We start from the raw sequence: 20,150 nt of genomic DNA, 5'->3' as shown, positions 1-20,150 counted from the left end.
TTCAACAATCTCTCCCATGCCCTGCACCAATCCTGATCCAGAAGTAATCTATTTATATTTTTAGTTATTATACTTCATTTTTAACATGCTTATTAGGCTAAAAATTACTATGACCTAACAATAATGATTCCCTATCCTCTTCCTAGATAATAAAGCTTCTTATGAAGTTTAACTTGAATTCTTTATTTCCCATCTTGTGTGTTGGGACTGTCTTGTATTTGGGTTCTACCTTATATTTTTGTCCTTACATGTTCATTTATTATTGTTTACATAGTTAATCTTTATTTAGATTTTTCACACATTTGCCATTTTGTTTTTCTATAATTATTTCTTACAACCTGATTTTCTTTTCTGGGTTTTGTCTCCTTCTTCCTGAAATTCATCCTTCAGTAGTTCAGCTCTTCTATAGTGCTTTATACAAAGGCAGTGCTCAATAAACACTTATTTATTGAATAAATTAATTTAATCAAATGAACATAGCTTAAACCACTTTAGGGGTCTACTTTGTGTATTACAGTGATTTATAGATCTTGCCTCATTTACCAGATAGATAAGACACTACCTTATTGGGACTCGAGAGACAGACATATTACCTGGTTTTAGTTTAATACTATGAATCAAGACCAACAATAGAATCAAGGGCCTAAGCAATCTCCACTTTTCCTTACTATGTTTCCCTATAATTTTCTTTCTAATATTGGGGCCACTATTTTTCAGGATAAGCTTCTGGCCCTCTTTTCCTTCTCAGCTTGCTTGATCCAGACACTTGTCCCACTTGGGAAGCAGCCTGTTCCTACTGCAGAGTCACCTGATGGAGAACTGTGTGGGCCTAGAGTCAGACCTGGGATCTAACGCCCTCTTACCACTTACTGGGCAAGTTAATTGGCCTCTTTTTGGCTCAGTTTCTTCATCTATGAAATGAAGATAGTTATGTATACTCATAGCTCTGTTCTCAGGCTTGTCTGAGTTAGTGAGAACACCTGTAAGCATCCAGCAACTGTTAACTGAGGCTGTTGTTATTGCCTGTGTCTCTTCTGAGCTCCATCTCTTTACTGGCTCTGGACCCTGGGATTGAATATGATTGCTCAAATTAGGGTTTCACTTCAGGCTCATGATGAGGGAACACAGAGACCTATGCAGATGACCAAGAGGCTTCATTCAGGGTTGGTATTCATGTTTCTCTCTGTGCCTTCAACTAAGCTGTACCAAACATGACATCCTACAGACACCTCTATTTTCTTTTAGGATTAGTTACATTTTGTGGAAAATTTTCATTTCAGTTTGAACTTGGTTCTGAAGATTGTTTGAGTCAATAAAATCATATTATTCAAGGCCCAATACTAAGCTAATGGGTACTGGCCCCAAACCATTCTTTTTTTTTTATTAAGGTATGATTGATATATACTCTTATGAAGGTTTCACATGAAAAAACAATGTGGTTACTACATTTATCCATATTATCAAGTCCCCACCCATACCCCAATGCAGTCACTGTCCATCAGTGCAGCAAGATGCCAGAGATCCACTATGTGCCTTCTCTGTGATACACTGTTCTCCCCATGATCCCCCACACCATGTGTACTAAACATAATACCCCTCAGTCCCCTTCTCCCTCCCTCCCCACCTGCCCTCCCACCCCCCTCCCCTTTGGTAACCACTAGTTCATTCTTGGAGTCTCTGAGTCTGCTGCTATTTTGTTCCTTCAGTTTTACTTCATTGTTATACTCCACAAATGAGGGAAATCATTTGGCATTTTTCTTTTTCCACCTGGCTTATTTCACTGAGCATAATGTCCTCCAGCTCTATCCATGTTGTTGCAAATGGTAGGATTTGTTTCTTTCTTGTGGCTGAATAGTATTCCATTGTATATATGTACCACATCTTCTTTATCCATTCATCTACAGATGGACACTTAGGTTGTTTCCATATTTAGGCTATTGTAAAAAGTGCTGCGATAAACATAGGGGTAGATATGTCTTTTTGAATCTGAGTTGTATTCTTTGGGTAAATTCCAAGGAGTGGGATTCTGGGGTCAAATGGTATTTCTATTTTTAGTTTTTTTAGGAACCTCCACATTGCTCTCCACAAAGGTTGAACTAGCTTACATTCCCACCAACAGTGTAGGAGGGTTCCCCTTTCTCCGCATCCTTGCCAGCATTTGTTGTTCTTAGTCTTTTTGATGCTGGCCATCCTTACTGGTGTGAGGTGATATCTCATTGTGGTTTTAATTTGCATGTCCCTGATGATTAGTGATGTGGAGCATCTTCTGATGTGTCTGTTGGCCATCTGACTTTCTTCTTTGGAGAACTGTCTCTTCATATCCTCTGCCCATTTGTTAATCGGGTTATTTGCTTTTTGGGTTTTGAGGTGAGTAAGTTCTTTATATATTTTGGATGTTAACCCCTTGTCGGATATGTTATTTACAAATATATTCTCCCATACTGTAGGGTGCCTTTTTGTTTTGTTGATGATGTCCTTTGTTGTACAAAAACTTTTTAGTTTGATGTAGTCCCATTTGTTCATTTTTGCTTTTGTTTCCCTTGCTGGAGGAGATGGATTCAGGAAGAAGTTGCTCATGCTTATATTCAGATGTTTGCCTATGTTGTCTTCTGTCTTTAATGTTACATTCATGTCTTTAATCCATTTTGAGTTTACTTTTGTGTATGGGGTTAAACAATAATCCAGTTTCATTCTCTTGCATGTAGCTGTCCAGTTTTGACAACACTTACTGTTGAATAGGCTGTCATTTCCCCATTGCATGTCCATGGCTCCTTTATCATATATTAACTGACCAGATATGGTTGGGTTTATATCAGGGCTCTCTAGTCTGTTCCATTGGTCGATGGGTCTGTTCTTGTGTCAGTACCAAATTGTCCTGATTACTGTGGCTTTGTAGTAGAGCTTGAAGTTGGGGAGTGTAATTCTCCCTGCTTTATTCTTCCTTCTTCAGATTGCTTTGGCTATTCGAGGTCTTTTATGGTTCCACATGAATTTTAGGACAATTTTCTCTAGTTCGTTGAAGAATGCTGTTAGTATTTTGATAGGAATTGCATTGAATCTATAGATTGCTTTAGGCAGGATGGCCATTTTGACAATATTAATTATTCCTATCCATGAGCACAGGATGTGTTTCCACTTATTGGTATCTTCTTTGATTTCTCTCATGAGTGTCTTGTAATTTTTAGAGTATAGGTCTTTCACTTCCTTGGTTAGGTGTATTCCTAGGTATTTTTTTTTTTTTTTTTTTTAGATAATTATTTTTTATTGAAGGGTAGTTGATGCACAATATTACATTACATTAGTTTCAAGTGTACAACACAGTGATAAAACATTTATATACATAATTCTAGGTTCCAGCTATCACCCTACCAAGCTGTTACAATATCTTGACTATATTCCTTATGCTATACATTACATCCCGGTTACTTATTTATTTTACCATTGGAAGTCTGTCCTTTTTTTTTTTTTTTTTTTTTTGTGAGGGCATCTCTCATATTTACTGATCAAATGGTTGTTAACGACAATAAAATTCTGTATAGGGGAGTCAATGCTCAATGCACAATCATTAATCCACCCCAAGCCTAATTTTCGTCAGTCTCCAATCTTCTGAGGCATAACAAACAAGTTCTTACATGGAGAACAAATTCTTACATAATGAATAAGTTACACAGTGAACAGTACAAGGGCAGTCATCACAGAAACTTTCGGTTTTGCTCATGCATTATGAACTCTAAACAGTCAGTTCAAATATGAATACTCATTTGGTTTTTATACTTGATTTATATGTGGATACCACATTTCTCTCTTTATTATTATTACTTTTAATAAAATGCTGAAGTGGTAGGTAGATACAAGATAAAGGTAGAAAACATAGTTTAGTGTTGTAAGAGAGCAAATGTAGATGATCAGGTGTGTTGCCTGTAGACTATGTGTTAATCCAAGCTAGACAAGGGCAATAAAACATCCATGTATGCAGAAGATTTCTCTCAGAACAGGGGGGGTGAGGTTCTAAGCCTCACCTCTGTTGATCCCCAATTTCTCACCTGATGACCCCCCTGCGACTGTGCCTGTCTTAGGTTGTTCCTCCCTTGAGGAATCTTACCCGTCTCTGGCTAACCAGTCATCTTCCGGGGCCATACAGGGAAATGTAAAGTTGGTAAGTGAGAGAGAAGCCTTATTGTTTGAAATGGTTAGCTTTTTATTTCTTTGCATATTTATGCCCTGTAGCTTCTATGCCCAGCATTTGTCTTGAGGTATCTTTACCACTTGGAAGAATTATGATACTCGGTAAATTTGATATGAGGCACGAATTCTATTTAAGGGTTGTAAATAGGAAGGAAGAAGAAAATCTATAGAAGAAGCAGGCGGAAGAAAACAAGGGAAGATTGATTATTTCTTTGACATATGTTCTTGTAGAGTAACTTCAGCATGTATAGGTTTTAAGCTACTACTTAAATTGTGCGCACACATTAACATAATAGGAGTATAGTTACATAACCAAAGCATATCTGTAATTACCAGCCATCTCCAGTGAAACCAAGAAAACCAGTTAGGCACCTTAGGCATTTGTGAAAACTTATCGATGATATGGTGGATATTGTCCAACTGAACTTGAACAGTCTGAGAGAAATCAGACAAATTAAAACAACCCATTCCTGGGGAATGTTCACATCCCTTATGTTCTTTTAACAGTAAATAGTCTGTAGTTGTAAGATTTTGGAGCGCTACAATTTGCACTTCTCCTAATTCTTGGTTGAGTTCCAACAGTATAGATCCAGTCAAATTTGTTGTTTTACTGTATGCACAGGCCAGCTTAGATATCTCCTTCATCATTCCCATGGCAAGTCCAGGAGCTGGTGGGATGAGTGCATCTACAGCTGTAGCAGTGCGTGGATCGTTGTTGGGGTTTTTTGATGATCATCTTCTGGCATGAGTCTTCCAGAGAGTGCTGATGTTGGAAGTTCTCTTTCATCTTAGTTCATTTTCGGGGTAGCCCAATTAGGCTTTGATCTTCTGTATAGACGCAAACAGACCCTGTGCCTACACTTTTATATGCCCTTTATACCCTTGTGTAGAACTCACTGGAGGTTACCACACAGGAACTGCCCCCTTTTTTTTTTTTTTTTTGGTATCACTAATCTACACTTACATGACGAATATTATGTTTACTAGGCTCTCCCCTATACCAGGTCTCCCCTATAAACCCCTTTAAAGTCACTGTCCATCAGCATAGCAAAATGTTGTAGAATCACTACTTGCCTTCTCTGTGTTGTACAGCCCTCCCTTTTCTCCTACACCCCCATGCATGTTAATCTTAATACCCCCCTACTTCTCCCCACCCCTTATCCCTCCCTACCCACCCATCCTCCCCAGTCCCTTTCCCTTTGGTACCTGTTAGTCCATTCTTGAGTTCTGTGATTCTGGTGCTGTTTTGTTCCTTCAGTTTTTCCTTTGTTCTTATATTCCACAGATAAGTGAAATCATTTGGTATTTCTCTTTCTCTGCTTAGCTTGTTTCACTGAGCATAATACCCTCCAGCTCCATCCATGTTGCTGCAAATGATTGGATTTGCCCTTTTCTTATGGCTGAGTAGTATTCCATTGTGTATATGTACCACATCTTCTTTATCCATTCATCTATCGATGGACATTTAGGTTGGTTCCCATTCTTGGCTATTGTAAATAGTGCTGCGAGAAACATAGGGGTGCACTGATCTTTCTCATACTTGATTGCTGCATTCTTAGGGTAAATTCCTAGGAGTGCAATTCCTGGGTCAAATGGTAAGTCTGTTTTGAGCATTTTGATGTACCTCCATACTGCTTTCCACAATGGTTGAACTAACTTACATTCCTACCAGCAGTGTAGGAGGGTTCCCCTTTCTCCACAGCCTCACCAACATTTGTTGTTGTTTGTCTTTTGGATGGCAGCCATCCTTACTGGTGTGAGGTGATACCTCATTGTAGTTTTAATTTGCATTTCTCTGATAATTAGCGATGTGGAGCATCTTTTCATGTGTCTGTTGGCCATCTGTATTTCTTTTTTGGAGAACTGTCTGTTCAGTTCCTCTGCCCATTTTTTAATTGGGTTATTTGTTTTTTGTTTGTTGAGGCGTGTGAGCTCTTTATATATTCTGGACGTCAAGCCTTTATCGGATGTGTCATTTTCAAATATATTCTCCCATACTGTAGGGATCCTTTTTGTTCTATTGATGGTGTCTTTTGCTGTACAGAAGCTTTTCAGCTTAATATAGTCCCACTTACTCATTTTTGCTGCTGTTTTCCTTGCCCGGGGAGATATGTTCAAGAAGAGGTCACTCATGTTTATGTCTAAGAGGTTTTTGCCTATGTTTTCTTCCAAGAGTTTAATGGTTTCATGGCTTACATTCAGGCCTTTGATCCATTTTGAGTTTACTTTTGTATATGGGGTTAGACAATGGTCCAGTTTCATTCTCCTACATGTAGCTGTCCAGTTTTGCCAGCACCACCTGTTGAAGAGACTGTCATTTCCCCATTGTATGTCCATGGCTCCTTTATCAAATATTAATTGACCATATATGTCTGGGTTAATGTCTGGATTCTCTAGTCTGTTCCATTGGTCTGTGGCTCTGCTCTTGTGCCAGTACCAAATTGTCTTGATTACTATGGCTTTATAGTAGAGCTTGAAGTTGGGGAGTGAGATCCCCCTACTTTATTCTTCTTTCTCAGGATTGCTTTGGCTATTCGGGGTCTTTGGTGTTTCCATATGAATTTTTGAATTATTTGTTCCAGTTCATTGAAGAATGTTGCTGGTAGTTTCATAGGGATTGCATCAAATCTGTATATTGCTTTGGGCAGGATGGCCATTTTGACGATATTAATTCTTCCTAGCCACGAGCATGGGATGAGTTTCCATCTGTTAGTGTCCCCTTTAATTTCTCTTAAGAGTGTCTTGTAGTTTTCAGGGTATAGGTCTTTCACTTCTTTGGTTAGGTTTATTCCTAGGTATTTTATTTTTTTTGATGCAATTGTGAATGGAGTTGTTTTCCTGATTTCTCTTTCTGTTGGTTCATTGTTAGTGTATAGGAAAGCCACAGATTTCTGTGTGTTGATTTTGTATCCTGCAACTTTGCTGTATTCCGATATCAGTTCTAGTAGTTTTGGTGTGGAGTCTTTAGGGTTTTTTATGTACAGTATCATGTCATCTGCAAATAGTGACAGTTTAACTTCTTCTTTACCAATCTGGATTCCTTGTATTTCTTTGTTTTGTCTGATTGCCATGGCTAGGACCTCCAGTACTATGTTAAATAACAGTGGAGAGAGTGGGCATCCCTGTCTAGTTCCTGATCTCAGAGGAAATGCTTTCAGCTTCTCGCTGTTCAATATAATGTTGGCTGTCAGTTTATCATAGATGGCCTTTATTATGTTGGGGTACTTGCCCTCTATTCCCATTTTGCTGAGAGTTTTTATCATGAATGGATGTTGAACTTTGTCAAATGCTTTTTCAGCATCTATGGAGATGATCATGTGGTTTTTGTCTTTCTTTTTGTTGATGTGGTGGATGATGTTGATGGACTTTCGAATGTTGTACCATCCTTGCATCCCTGGGATGAATCCCACTTGGTCATGGTGTATGATCCTTTTGATGTATTTTTGAATTCGGTTTGCTAATATTTTGTTGAGTATTTTTGCATCTACGTTCATCAGGGATATTGGTCTGTAGTTTTCTTTTTTGGTGGGGTCTTTGCCTGGTTTTGGTATTAGGGTGATGTTAGCTTCATAGAATGAGTTTGGGAGTATCCCCTCCTCCTCTATTTTTTGGAAAACTTTAAGGAGAATGGGTATTATGTCTTCCCTGTATGTCTGATAAAATTCCGAGGTAAATCCATCTGGCCCGGGGATTTTGTTCTTTGGTAGTTTTTTGATTACCGCTTCAATTTCGTTGCTGGTAATTGGTCTGTTTAGATTTTCTGTTTCTTCCTGGGTCAATCTTGGAAGGTTGTATTTTTCTAGGAAGTTGTCCATTTCTCCTAGGTTTCCCAGCTTGTTAGCATATAGGTTTTCATAGTATTCTCTAATAATTCTTTGTATTTCTGTGGGGTCCGTCGTGATTTTTCCTTTCTCGTTTCTGATACTGTTGATTTGTGTTGACTCTCTTTTCTTCTTAATAAGTCTGGCTAGAGGCTTATCTATTTTGTTTATTTTCTCGAAGAACCAGCTCTTGGTTTCACTGATTTTTGCTATTGTTTTATTCTTCTCAATTTTATTGATTTCTTCTCTGATCTTTATTATGTCCCTCCTTCTGCTGACCTTAGGCCTCATCTGTTCTTCTTTTTCCAATTTCGATAATTGTGACATTAGACCATTCATTTGGGATTGCTCTTCCTTTTTTAAATATGCTTGGATTGCTATATACTTTCCTCTTAAGACTGCTTTTGCTGTGTCCCACAGAAGTTGGGGCTTAGTGTTGTTGTTGTCATTTGTTTCCATATATTGCTGTATCTCCATTTTGATTTGGTCATTGATCCATTGATTATTTAGGAGCGTGTTGTTAAGCCTCCATGTGTTTGTGAGCCTCTTTGCTTTCTTTGTACAGTTTATTTCTAGTTTTATGCCTTTGTGGTCTGAAAAGTTGGTTGGTAGGATTTCAATCTTTTGGAATTTTCTGAGGCTCTTTTTGTGGCCTAGTATGTGGTCTATTCTGGAGAATATTCCATGTGCACTTGAGAAGAATGTATATCCCGCTGCTTTTGGATGTAGAGTTCTATAGATGTCTATTAGGTCCATCTGCTCTACTGTGTTGTTCAGTGCTTCCGTGTCCTTACTTATTTTCTGCCCAGTGGATCTATCCTTTGGGGTGAGTGGTGTGTTGAAGTCTTCTAGAATGAATGCATTGCAGTCTATATCCCCCTTTAGTTCTGTTAGTATTTGTTTCACATATGCTGGTGCTCCTGTGTTGGGTGCATATATATTTAGAATGGTTATATCTTCTTGTTTGACTGAGCCCTTTATCATTATGTAGTGTCCTTCTTTATCTCTTGTTACTTTCTTTGTTTTGAAGTCTATTTTGTCTGATATTAGTACTGCAACCCCTGCTTTCTTCTCACTGTTGTTTCCTTGAAATATGTTTTTCCATCCCTTGACTTTTAGTCTGTACATGTCTTTGGGTTTGAGGTGAATTTCTTGTAAGCAGCATATAAATGGGTCTTGCTTTTTTTATCCATTCTGTTACTCTGTGTCTTTTGATTGGTGCATTCAACCCATTAACATTTAGGGTGACTATTGAAAGATATGTACTTATTGCCATTGCAGGCTTTAAATTCGTGGTTACCAAAGGTTCAAGGTTAGCCTCTTTAGTATCTTACTGCCTAACTTAGCTTGCTTATTGAGCTGTTATATACACTATCTGGAGATTCTTTTCTTCTCTCCCTTCTTGTTCCTCCTCCTCGATTCTTTATATGTTGGGTGTTTTGTGCTGTGCTCTTTCTAGGAGTGCTCCCATCTAGAGCAGTCCCTGTAAGATGTTCTGTAGAGGTGGTTTGTGGAAAGCAAATTCCCTCAGCTTTTGTTTGTCTGGGAATTGTTTAAACCCACCATCATATTTGAATGATAGTCGTGCTGGATACAGTATCCTTGGTTCAAGGCCCTTCTGTTTCATTGTATTAAATATATCATGCCATTCTCTTCTGGCCTGTAGGGTTTCTGTGGAGAAATCTGATGTTAGCCTGATGGGTTTCCCTTTATAGGTGACCTTTTTCTGTCTAGCTGCCTTTAACACTCTTTCCTTGTCCTTGATCTTTGCCATTTTAATTATTATGTGTCTTGGTGTTGTCCTTCTTGGATCCTTTCTGTTGGGGGTTCTGTGTATTTCCGTGGTCTGTTCGATTATTTCCTCCCCCAGTTTGGGGAAGTTTTCAGCAATTATTTCTTCTAAGATACTTTCCATCTCTTTTCCTCTCTCTTCTTCTTCTGGGACCCCTATAATATGGATATTGTTCCTTTTGGATTGGTCACATAGTTCTCTTAATATTGTTTCATTCCTGGAGATCCTTTTGTCTCTCTCTATGTCAGCTTCTATGCGTTCCTGTTCTCTGATTTCAATTCCATCAATGGCCTCTTGCATCCTATCCATTCTGCTTATAAACCCTTCCAGAGTTTGTTTCATTTCTGCGATCTCCTTTCTGGCATCTGTGATCTCCCTCCGGACTTCATCCCATTTCTCTTGCGTATTTCTCTGCATCTCTGTCAGCATGTTTATGATTCTTATTTTGAATTCTTTTTCAGGAAGACTGGTTAGGTCTGTCTCCTTCTCTGGTGTTGTCTCTGTGATCTTTGTCTGCCTGTAGCTTTGCCTTTTCATGTTGATAGGAATAGTTTGCAGAGCTGGGACGAGTGACGGCTGGAAGGACTTCCTTTCTTGTTGGTTTGTGGCCCTCCTCTCCTGGGAGAACAGCGGCCTCTAGTGGCTTGTGCTGCGCAGCTGCGCGCAGACAGGGTTCCTGCTTCCTGCCCGGCTGCTATGGAGTTAATCTCCGCTGTTGCTGTGGGCGTGGCCTGGCTCGGGCAGCTACTCCAAAATGGTGGAGTCGCGTTGGAGCAGGAGCTGCTGGGAGGCTATTTATCTCCGTAAGGAGCCTCCCTGCTCCCTGCAGCCCAGGGGTTAGGGTGCCCAGAGATCCCTGGATTCCCTACCTCTGGATTAAGTGACCTGCCCTGCCCCTTTAAGACTTCCAAAAAGCACCCGCCAAAACAAAACAATGACCACCAAAAAAAAAAAAGAAAAAAAAATTTTAAATTAAAAAAAAAAATTTTTTTAATTAAAAAAAAAAAAAAGGTGGTCGCTCGTTTTTCTTTTTTCTCCGGTGCCAGCCTCAGGCCTCTGCTCACCGGTCTTGCTGCCCTGTTTCCCTAGTATTGGGGTCCCTATCCCTTTAAGACTTCCAAAAAGCGCTCACCAAAACAGAACAGCAAAAAAAAAAAAAAAAAATGGTCGCGCGCTTTTCTTATGTCCTCCGGAGCCCGGCCTCCGGTACCCGCTCACTGTTCTTGCTGCCCTGTTTTCCTAGTATGGAGGGCCCTGCACTCTGGCCCGGATGGCTGGGGCTGGGTGTTCGGCAGCCCTGGGCTCCGTCTCCCTCCCGCTCTGCCTGCTCTTCTCCCCCCGGGAGCTGGGGGGAGGGGCGCTCGGCTCCCGCCCGGCCGGGGCTTGTATCTTACCCCCTTCGCGAGGCGCTGGGTTCTCTCAGGTGCGGATGTGGTCTGGATATTGTCCTGTGTCCTCTGGTCTTTATTCTAGGAAGGGTTGTCGTTGTTATATTTTCATAGATATATGTTGTTTTGGGAGGAGATTTCCGCTGCTCTACTCACGCCGCCATCTTCTGCCCCTCCCTATTCCTAGGTATTTTATTCTTTTTCATGCAATTGTGAATGGAATTGTTTTCCTGATTTCTCTCTCCTCTAGTTCATTGTTAGTGTTAGTGTATAGGAAAGACACAGATTGCCATGTTTTAATTTTGTATCCTGCAACTTTGCTGCATTCAGATACTAGATCTTGTTGTTTCGGAGTGAATTCTATAGGGTTTCTTATGAGCAATATCATGTCATCTGCAAATAGGGACAGTTTAACTTCTTCCTTGCCAATATTGATTCCTTGTATTTCTTTGTGTTGTCTGATTGCCATGGCTAGGACCTCCAGTACTATGTTGAATAGAAGTGGAGAGAGTGGGCATTCTTGTCTTGTTCCTTATCTTAAAGGAAAAGCTTTCAGCTTCTCTCTGTTAAGTATGATGTTGGCTGTGGGTTTTTAATATATGGCCTTTATTATGTTGAGGTACTTGCCTTCTATACCCATTTTGTTGAGAGTTTTTATCATGAATGGGTGTTGAATTTTGTCAAATGCTTTTTGAGCATCTATGGAGGGGATTATGTGGTTTTTGTCCTTTTTGTTGATGTGGTGGATGATGTTGATGGATTTTCTAATGCTGTACCATCCTTGCATCTCTTACATAAATCCTACTTGATCATGATGGATGATCTTTTTGATGTATTTTTCAATTCAGTTTTCTAATATTTTGTTGAGTATTTTTGCATCTATGTTCATTAGGGATATTGGTCTGTAATTTTCTTTTGTGGTGTCTTTGCCTAGTTTTGGTATTAGAGTGATGCTAGCTGCATAGAATGAGTTTGGAAGTATTCCCTCCTCTTCTATTTTTGGGAAAACTTTAAGGAGAAAGGGTATTAGGTCTTCACTAAATGTTTGATAAAATTCAGTGGTGAAGCCATCTGGACCAGGGGTTTTGTTCTTAGGTAGGTGTTTGATTATCAGTTCAATTTCATTGCTTGTAATTGGTCTGTTCAGATTTTCTGTTTCTCCCTGGGTCAGCCTTGGAAGTTTGTATTTTTTTAGAAAGTTATCCATCTCTTCTAGGTTATCCAGTTTGTTAGCGTATAATTTTTCATAGTATTCTCTAATAATTCTTTATGTTTCTGTGGTGTCCGTAGTGATTTTTCCTTTCTCATTTCTGATTCTGTTTATGTGTGTAGACTCTCTTTTTTTCTTGATAAGTCTGGCTAGGGGTTTATGTATTTCATTTATTTTCTTAAAGAACCAGCTCTTGCTTTCATTGATTCTTCTCAATTTTATTTATTTCTGCTTTAATCTTTATTATGTCCCTCCTTCTACTGACTTTGGACCTCATTTGTTCTTCTTTTTCTAGTTTCATTAATTGTGTTTTTTGACTGCTTATGTGGGATTGTTCTTTCCTGAGGTAGGCCTGTATTGTAATATACTGTCCTCTTAGCACAGCCTTCGCTGCATCCCACAAATTTTGTGATGTTGAATTATTGTTGTCATTTGTGTCCATATATTGCTTGATCTCTGTTTTTATTTGGTCATTGATCCATTGATTATTTAGGAGCATGTTGTGAAGCCTCCATGTGTTTGTGGGGTTTTTCATTTTCTTTGCTTAATTTATTTCTAGTTTCATACCTTTGTGGTCTGAGAAACTGGTTGGTACAATTTCAATCTTTTTGAATTTACGGAAGCTCTTTCTCTGGCCTAGTATATGATCTATTCTTGAAAATGTTCCATGTGCACTTGAGAAGAATGTGTATTCTGTAGAAGTCTGTTAGGTCCATTTGTTCTATTGTGTTGTTCAGTGTCTCTGTCTCCTTACTTATCTTCTGTCTGGTTGATCTGTCCTTCAGAGTGAGTGGAGTGTTGAAGTCTCCTAGAATGAATGTATTGCAACCTATTTCCCCTTTTAAGTCTGTAAGTACTTGTTTAACATATGTGGGTGCTCCTGTGTTGGGAGCAAAGATATTTATAATGGTTATGTCTTCTTGTTGGATTGATCCCTTTATCATTATGTAATGTCCTTCTTTGTCTCTTGTTATTTCCTGTGTTTTGAAGTCTATTTTGTCTGATACAAGTACTGCAACTCCTGCTTTTTTCTCTCTGTTAGTTGCATGACATATCTTTTCCATCCCTTCACTTTTAGTCTGTGTATGTCTTTGGGTTTGAAGTGAGTCTCTTGTAGGCAGCATATAGACTGGTCTTGTTTTTTATCCATTCACTGACTCTATGTCTTTTGATTGGTGCATTCAGTCCATTTAGGGTGATTATTGATAGGTATGTACTTATTGCCATTGCAGGCTTTAGATTTGTGGTTACTAAAGGTTCAAGGTTAATTTCCTTACTATTTAAGAGTCTAACTTAACTCATTTAATCTGCTGTTACAAACACAATCTAAAGGTTCTGTTCTTTTTCTCCTTTTTCTTCCTCCTCTATTCTTTATATATTAGGTATCATATTCTGCATTCTTTGTCTATAACTTGATTGACTTTGGTGATAGTTAATTTAATTTTTCATTTGCTTAGTAATTAGCTGTTCTACTTTCTTTACTGTGGTTTTATTACCTATGGTGACAGCTATTAAACCTTAGGAACACTTCCATTTATAGCAGTTCTTCCAAAATGGACTGTATAGATGGTTTGTGGGAGGTAAATTCTCTCAAATTTTGCTTGTGTGGAAATTGTTTAATCCCTCCTTCAAATTTAAATGATAATCTTGCCTGATAAAGTAATCTTGGTTCCAGGCCATTCTGCTTCATTGCATTAAATACATCATGCCACTCCCTTCTGGCCTGTAATGTTTCTGCTGAGAAGTCTGATGATAGCCTGATGGGCTTTCCTTTGTGTGTGATCTTATTTCTATCTCTGGCTGCTTTTAATAGTCTGTCCTTATCCTTGATCTTTGCCAATTATATTACTATATGTCTTGGTGTTGTCTTCCTTGGGTCCCTTGTGTTGGGAGATCTGTGGATCTCCATGGCCTGAGAGGCTATCTCCTTCCCCAGATTGGTGGAGTTTCCAGCAGTTACCTCCTCAAAGACACTTTCTGTCCCTTTCTCTCTCTCTTCTTCTGGTATCCCTGTAATGCAAATATTGTTCCGTTTGGATCGGTCACACAGTTCTCTCAATATTCTTTCATTCTTAGAGTTCCTTTTTTCTCTCTGTGCCTCAGCTTCTTTGTATTCCTCTTCTCTAGTTCTATTTCATTTATCATCTCCATTGCATTCAACCTGCTTTAAATACCCTCCATTGTGCTCTTCAATGGTTGGATCTCTGACCAGAATTCATTCCTGAGTTCTTGGATATCTTTCTGTACCTCCATTAGCATGTTGATGATATTTAGTTTGAATTCCATTTCAGGAAGAGTCATAAGGTCCATGTCATTTAAATCTTTCTCAGGAGTTATATTAATTTTATGCTGGACTAGGTTCCTTTGGGGTTTCCTATTTGTATATGGCACCCTTTAGTGTCCTGAAGCTGTACTCTCTGGAGCTGCTCAGCCCCTGAAGCAATGTCTGGGGTCACAGGGGAGCGGTATTGGTGCCTAGGGGGAGGAGAGATGTTTCCTGCTTCCCCGCTGCTATGCCTGTCTCCACTGCCTGAACCAGTGGGCTGAGCACACTGGTATAAGCTTTTGTCTCAGAGCTGCCAGATATGGATCCCTGCTTTCCACAAATGCCTGAAATCTCAGTCTCTGCAGGAATTATGCCTGTATTAGCTTTCCAACCCTGTAATCACACAAATATCATGAAATCACCATGAAATGTAGGTTTGTGCTCCCAGAGCAGATCTCCAGAGCTAGGTATTCAGCAGTCCCAGGCATTCTACTCCCTCACTACTTTGTTTCTCTTCCTCTCGCAGGTGAGCTGGGGTAGGAGAAGGGCTTGGGTCCCACCGGGCCACAGCTTTGGTACGTTACCCTGTTCCGTGAGGTCTGCTCTTTTCTCCAGGTGTATGCAGTCTGGTCTAGTCCTCTTTCTTGTTGCTCTCTCATGATTGGTTGCACCAACTATATTTTCTAATTGTATATGGTTTTAGGAGGAAGCCTCTGTCTCTCCTCTCATGCTGTCATCTTTAATACTCTGTCCTCCTATCCCATTCCATGTTTTCTTAAATTAAGTTATATAATGGAATTCCTAATGAGAATTGTCTGTCCTGAGTTCAGAATGGGTAGACTTTCCATTCTTACCAAGACAATTAAAGATATCAAAACTCTTTTATATCATTATTTATACATTACTAATGAAATATTTATATTTTCTTGTAATGGCATTTCCTGGGTATACAAGGATGGCTTGTTTTATAGATATGCTGTTCTACATCACTAAAGACAATTTTAGGCCAGTTCATTTTGCCTAAAATCGTCATGTTCAGTTTCGTCAGTTAACTTGTGCTGTGGAGTGTTCACCACTGACACATTGTAAAATTTGGCATTTATTTATGCCATTAAATTTTATATTTTAAGATGTAAAATGCTTAACGAGGTAGCTTGAAAGGTAGTATAACATGATGGAAAAGGGCATGGACACTAGAACCAAAATGCCAGATTTTTAAACTCAGCCTCATCTACTTGCTAGCGGGGTGGTCTTTAGTTGGCTTGGGTGTAAAATGGGGATAATAGTCAGACTTACTTCATAGAACTGCTGTGAGAATTAAAGAGGTTAAGATCTTTAAATCCCTGAGACCAGCACTGGGCCCAGACAAAACACTGACAGTGTCAGCTCCTGTCATTAATCTTCAGCAGCACGTGACCTGTAGGGCACTTGTGTTAGGATGCTCATGGGGATGGAGCCATTTTTTTCCCAGTGTCTTTGTCAACAGGGGTTAAAACTCAAGAGCTGGGCCATGAAAACTAGGTTAACCTCTTTCTCACTTTTCAAAACTTTATTAACTGCTTTTTTCATTATGTGGGACATGAAATTCTCTTCATTCTTATTCAGTACTATTATCTAGGAGCAACGGAAGATGCAGCCAGAAAGAGCCTAAGTGAGGTCACTCGCCCAATGAGTGTGCATATGCCTGCAATGAAGATTTGTGAGAAGCTCAAGAAGATGGACAGTCAGATCTGTGAGCTGAGATATGGTATAATGGAGTCAGGTGTATTTTTCCAATATGTCCAAGGTATTGCCAATTCTCTAAACCTAGGGTCATGTTTCTAACAAGTCAGCGTTAGATGGAAAGGAACTCTCACTCATCAGTAGGTTGCTGAGCTGCTGAATGTTAGTGCCACCTGAGCTCTATTTGGGGCAAAAGAAATGCATACTGGCACAGTCAGCATTAGATAAAACTGCTTTCCCAAACAGCAAAGTTCAAACTGTTAAATCACCAAGGCAATGTTGACTATGTATGCAAAAGAAAAATGCGAAATTCAAAAGTAGCCACTCATGGCGATTTAGTTCTTGATAACTTATTAAGATAAAAGATACAACTATTCAAAGGTGATGTAAGGACTTTGACATTTTAAATGGGACCACATCTTTCTTCCTGTATTTGCCTATCATTCTTCCAGCTTTAAATATTAGGAAATAGGTTATTCATATCCAATCAAGTTTTACCTGAGGAAATAGCCTCATGAAAGGTACTTAAAATAAACAGTGAGGAAAGGAAGGAGATGTCCTATTTAAAACATCATCCTTGGCCTTATAAATTTCACAAACACAAATCTATTCTTACACAGTGCTGAGGATTTGTATCTGGGCCAGTCTTTTGGGTAGACTGAATAGGTATGATAAAAGGCTGGGGAATTCCTACCTTAGCCTATCCTTAACATCTGAAATTCCACCAGCAGAGGCATATTTTTTTTTGCTTAAATCATTGTTTTATGTTACATAAGCAGTGTGTATTGTAAACTACCTAAGTAATTAGCACCCAACTCTGAATAATTTTAGTTTTATTTTCCAAATTGCTGTGTAAATATGCCTATCACCATAGCTACATAGCTGGCTTTAAATAGATTTAAAGTTGGAGGCTACCAAGGACAACCTATTTCTCAATTTGCCAGGGGCAGGCCCTAACTTCCAAGGTAGTGATTATGGGGCAGGCATCCTTTTTTTTTGGCTTCCAAATAATGAAGTAGAGGCAGGAATCCACTGAGTCCATGTAAACAATATTCATGAAAGGGACAAACCTGTGCTGATTCTTTCATTTAACAAGTTTATTTTGTATAACCTCTATGTACAAGAGATCTTACTGCACTCTTCAGATAATAGAAAACTCAACAGGTATTGAGAAGAAACTAACACTTCTAATGTTTTGGCAATGCTGGCCACTAGAGGCCCTTGGGGAGCCATGAACTAGTGTTACTTTTGCTATCAGCCTTTTCCTTGTAGTTTTAGGGTGTCACAGAGGTTTTCCCCTTTAAAATTAATGCCATATGCCAAGTTCTCTACAAAAACTCAACAGGACTACTGACATTTGCAAGAATTATTTTTCTCCTTCAATCACTTATCTTGAATAGATCACTAGTTCTCAATTCTTCTTCCCAGCTTACTGTTGGCAGCAATGTTGAAACTGAACATGGACCTGTGAGCTGTGGGATATTAATAATTTGGGCTATAAAGGCATCTCCTTTTAAAGGTATTCTCTCAAGTCAGCCATGAAATTAAGGTAAGTGTAGAGTTAGATTATGTTTTCAATTAGGAAGGTGTCATTTGTTTTTTGACATGAAAAAATGTTTTTACTAGTTCTGTTTTTTAAAAGGGTCGGGGTCACTATAAAAATTTAAGGGTTCTCTGGAACACAGAGTATAGTTGACCCTCCAAATAAAAAGACTTTAAAATCCAACTTTCCTGTACTTTTAACCAGATTTATTGATATAGAATAGACATAAAACATTGTGTAAGCTTAAGATGTACATGCTAATTTGATACATGTGTAATGAAAAAGTATTACCACTATAGAGTTAGCTAATACCTCTGTCATGTCACATAATTACCATTTCTTTTTGTGATGAGAACATTTAAGATCTACTCTCTTGGCAACTTTCAAAGATATAATAATTAAGCATAATCATGATGCTATATATTAGATCCCCAAAACCTATTCATCTTAAAAACTAGAACTTTGTATCCTTTTGACAACATCTTCCATTTCCCCAATACCCCTAGGCCCTGGTAATCAGCGTTCTACTGTTTCTATGAGTTGGGTTTTTTTTAGATTCCACATATAAGTGATGTCATACAGTATTTGTCTTTCTCTGGCTGACTTATTTTACTTAGCATAACACCCTCAAGGTCCTGCTCTGTTGTTCCAGGGGGCAGGATTTCCTTCTTTCTATATATATATATCACAAATTTTGTATATCTCTATATCTATATATTTATCATATCTTCTTTACCCATTCTTCTGTTGACAAACTCTTAGGTTATTTCCATATCTTGGCTATTGTGAATAAGGCTGCAGTGAACATGGAAGGGCAGGTATCTTTTCCATATCCTGTTTTCATTTCCAGGATGTGGGGTTGCTGGGTCATATGGTAGGTCTAATTTTAACTTTTAAAGCAACTTCCATACTGTCTTCCACAGTGGCTGTAATATTGTATATTACCACCAACAGTGCATAACTTTTTCTCCATATCATCTCTAATATTGTTACCTCTTGTGTTTTTGACAGTAGCCTAGCCTTGTGTTTTTTGACAGTAGACACTTAGACAGTATTCTAAGTGGTGTGAGGTAACATCTCACTGTGGTTTTCATTTGCATTTCCTGATGATTGGTGATGTGGAGCACCTTTTCATTTCATTTGTGTGTCTTATTTGGAAAAACGTCTGTTTAGTTCCTCTGCCCATTTTTAGTCAGATTGGTTGGGCTTTTTTGTTATTGAGTTGTATGAGTTCTTTATATTTTGGATATAAGCTGCCTTCGTTTTGTTGATCGCTTCTTCTACTGTATAGAAGCTTTTTAGTTTGATGCTGTCCCACTTAATAATTTTTGCTTTTGTTGATTGTGCTTTTTGGAAGTACATCTTAAGCTTACACAATATTTTATGCCTATTCTATCTCAATAAGTCTGGTAAGAAAAATAAAGGAAAGTCGGATTTTATAGCCTTTTTTATTTGGAGGGTCAACAATTTGCTCCAGAGAACCCTTAAATTTTTTTTTAATTTTGGTATAATTAATGTACAATTACATGAGGAACATTATGGTTACTAGACTCCCCCCATTATCAAGTCCCCACCACACACTAATTACAGTCACTGTCCATCAACATAGTAAGATGCTACAGCATTACTACTTGTCTTCTCTGTGTTGCACTGCCCTCCCCATGCCCCACCCCCTATATGTGCTAATTGTAATGCACCTTTTCCCCCTTATCCCTCCCTTCCCATGCATCTCCCCAGCCCCTTTCCCTTTGGTAACTGTTAGTCTATTCTTGGGTTCTGTGAGTCTGCTGCTGTTTTATGTCTTCAGTTTTCTCTTTGTTCTTATACTCCACAGATGAGTGAAATCATTTGATACCTGTCTTTCTCTGCCTTATTTCACTGAGCATAATACCCTGTAGCTCCATCCATGTTGTTGCAAATGATAGGATTTGTTTTCTTCTTATGGCTGAATAATACCATTGTGTATATGTACCACATCTTCTTTATCCATTCATCTACTGATGGACACTTACGTGGCTTCCATTTCTTGGCTATAGTAAATAGTGCTGTGATAAACATAGGGGTGCATATGTCTTTTTCAAAACTGGGCTGCTGCATTCTTAGGGTAAATTCCTAGGAGTGGAATTCCTGGGTCAAATGTATTTCTATTTTGAGTTTTTTGAGGAATCTCCATACTGCTTTTCACAATGGTTGAACTAATTTACATTCCCAACAGCAGTGTAG

The 20,150-nt window shown here is 38.8% G+C and overlaps 1 protein-coding gene across 3 annotated transcripts in view; it reads left to right on the top strand.

The window, feature by feature from the left end:
* Positions 1 to 20,150, top strand: part of CDNF (cerebral dopamine neurotrophic factor) — a 49,513-nt gene that overhangs the window by 16,424 nt on the left and 12,939 nt on the right. The window lies entirely within an intron of this gene.

Source organism: Manis pentadactyla, chromosome 3 (genome assembly GCF_030020395.1).
Source record: "Manis pentadactyla isolate mManPen7 chromosome 3, mManPen7.hap1, whole genome shotgun sequence".
NCBI lineage: Eukaryota > Metazoa > Chordata > Mammalia > Pholidota > Manidae > Manis > Manis pentadactyla.
The sequence above is the reverse complement of the archived record's forward strand: the minus strand, read 5'-3'. Positions and strand labels throughout refer to the sequence as shown.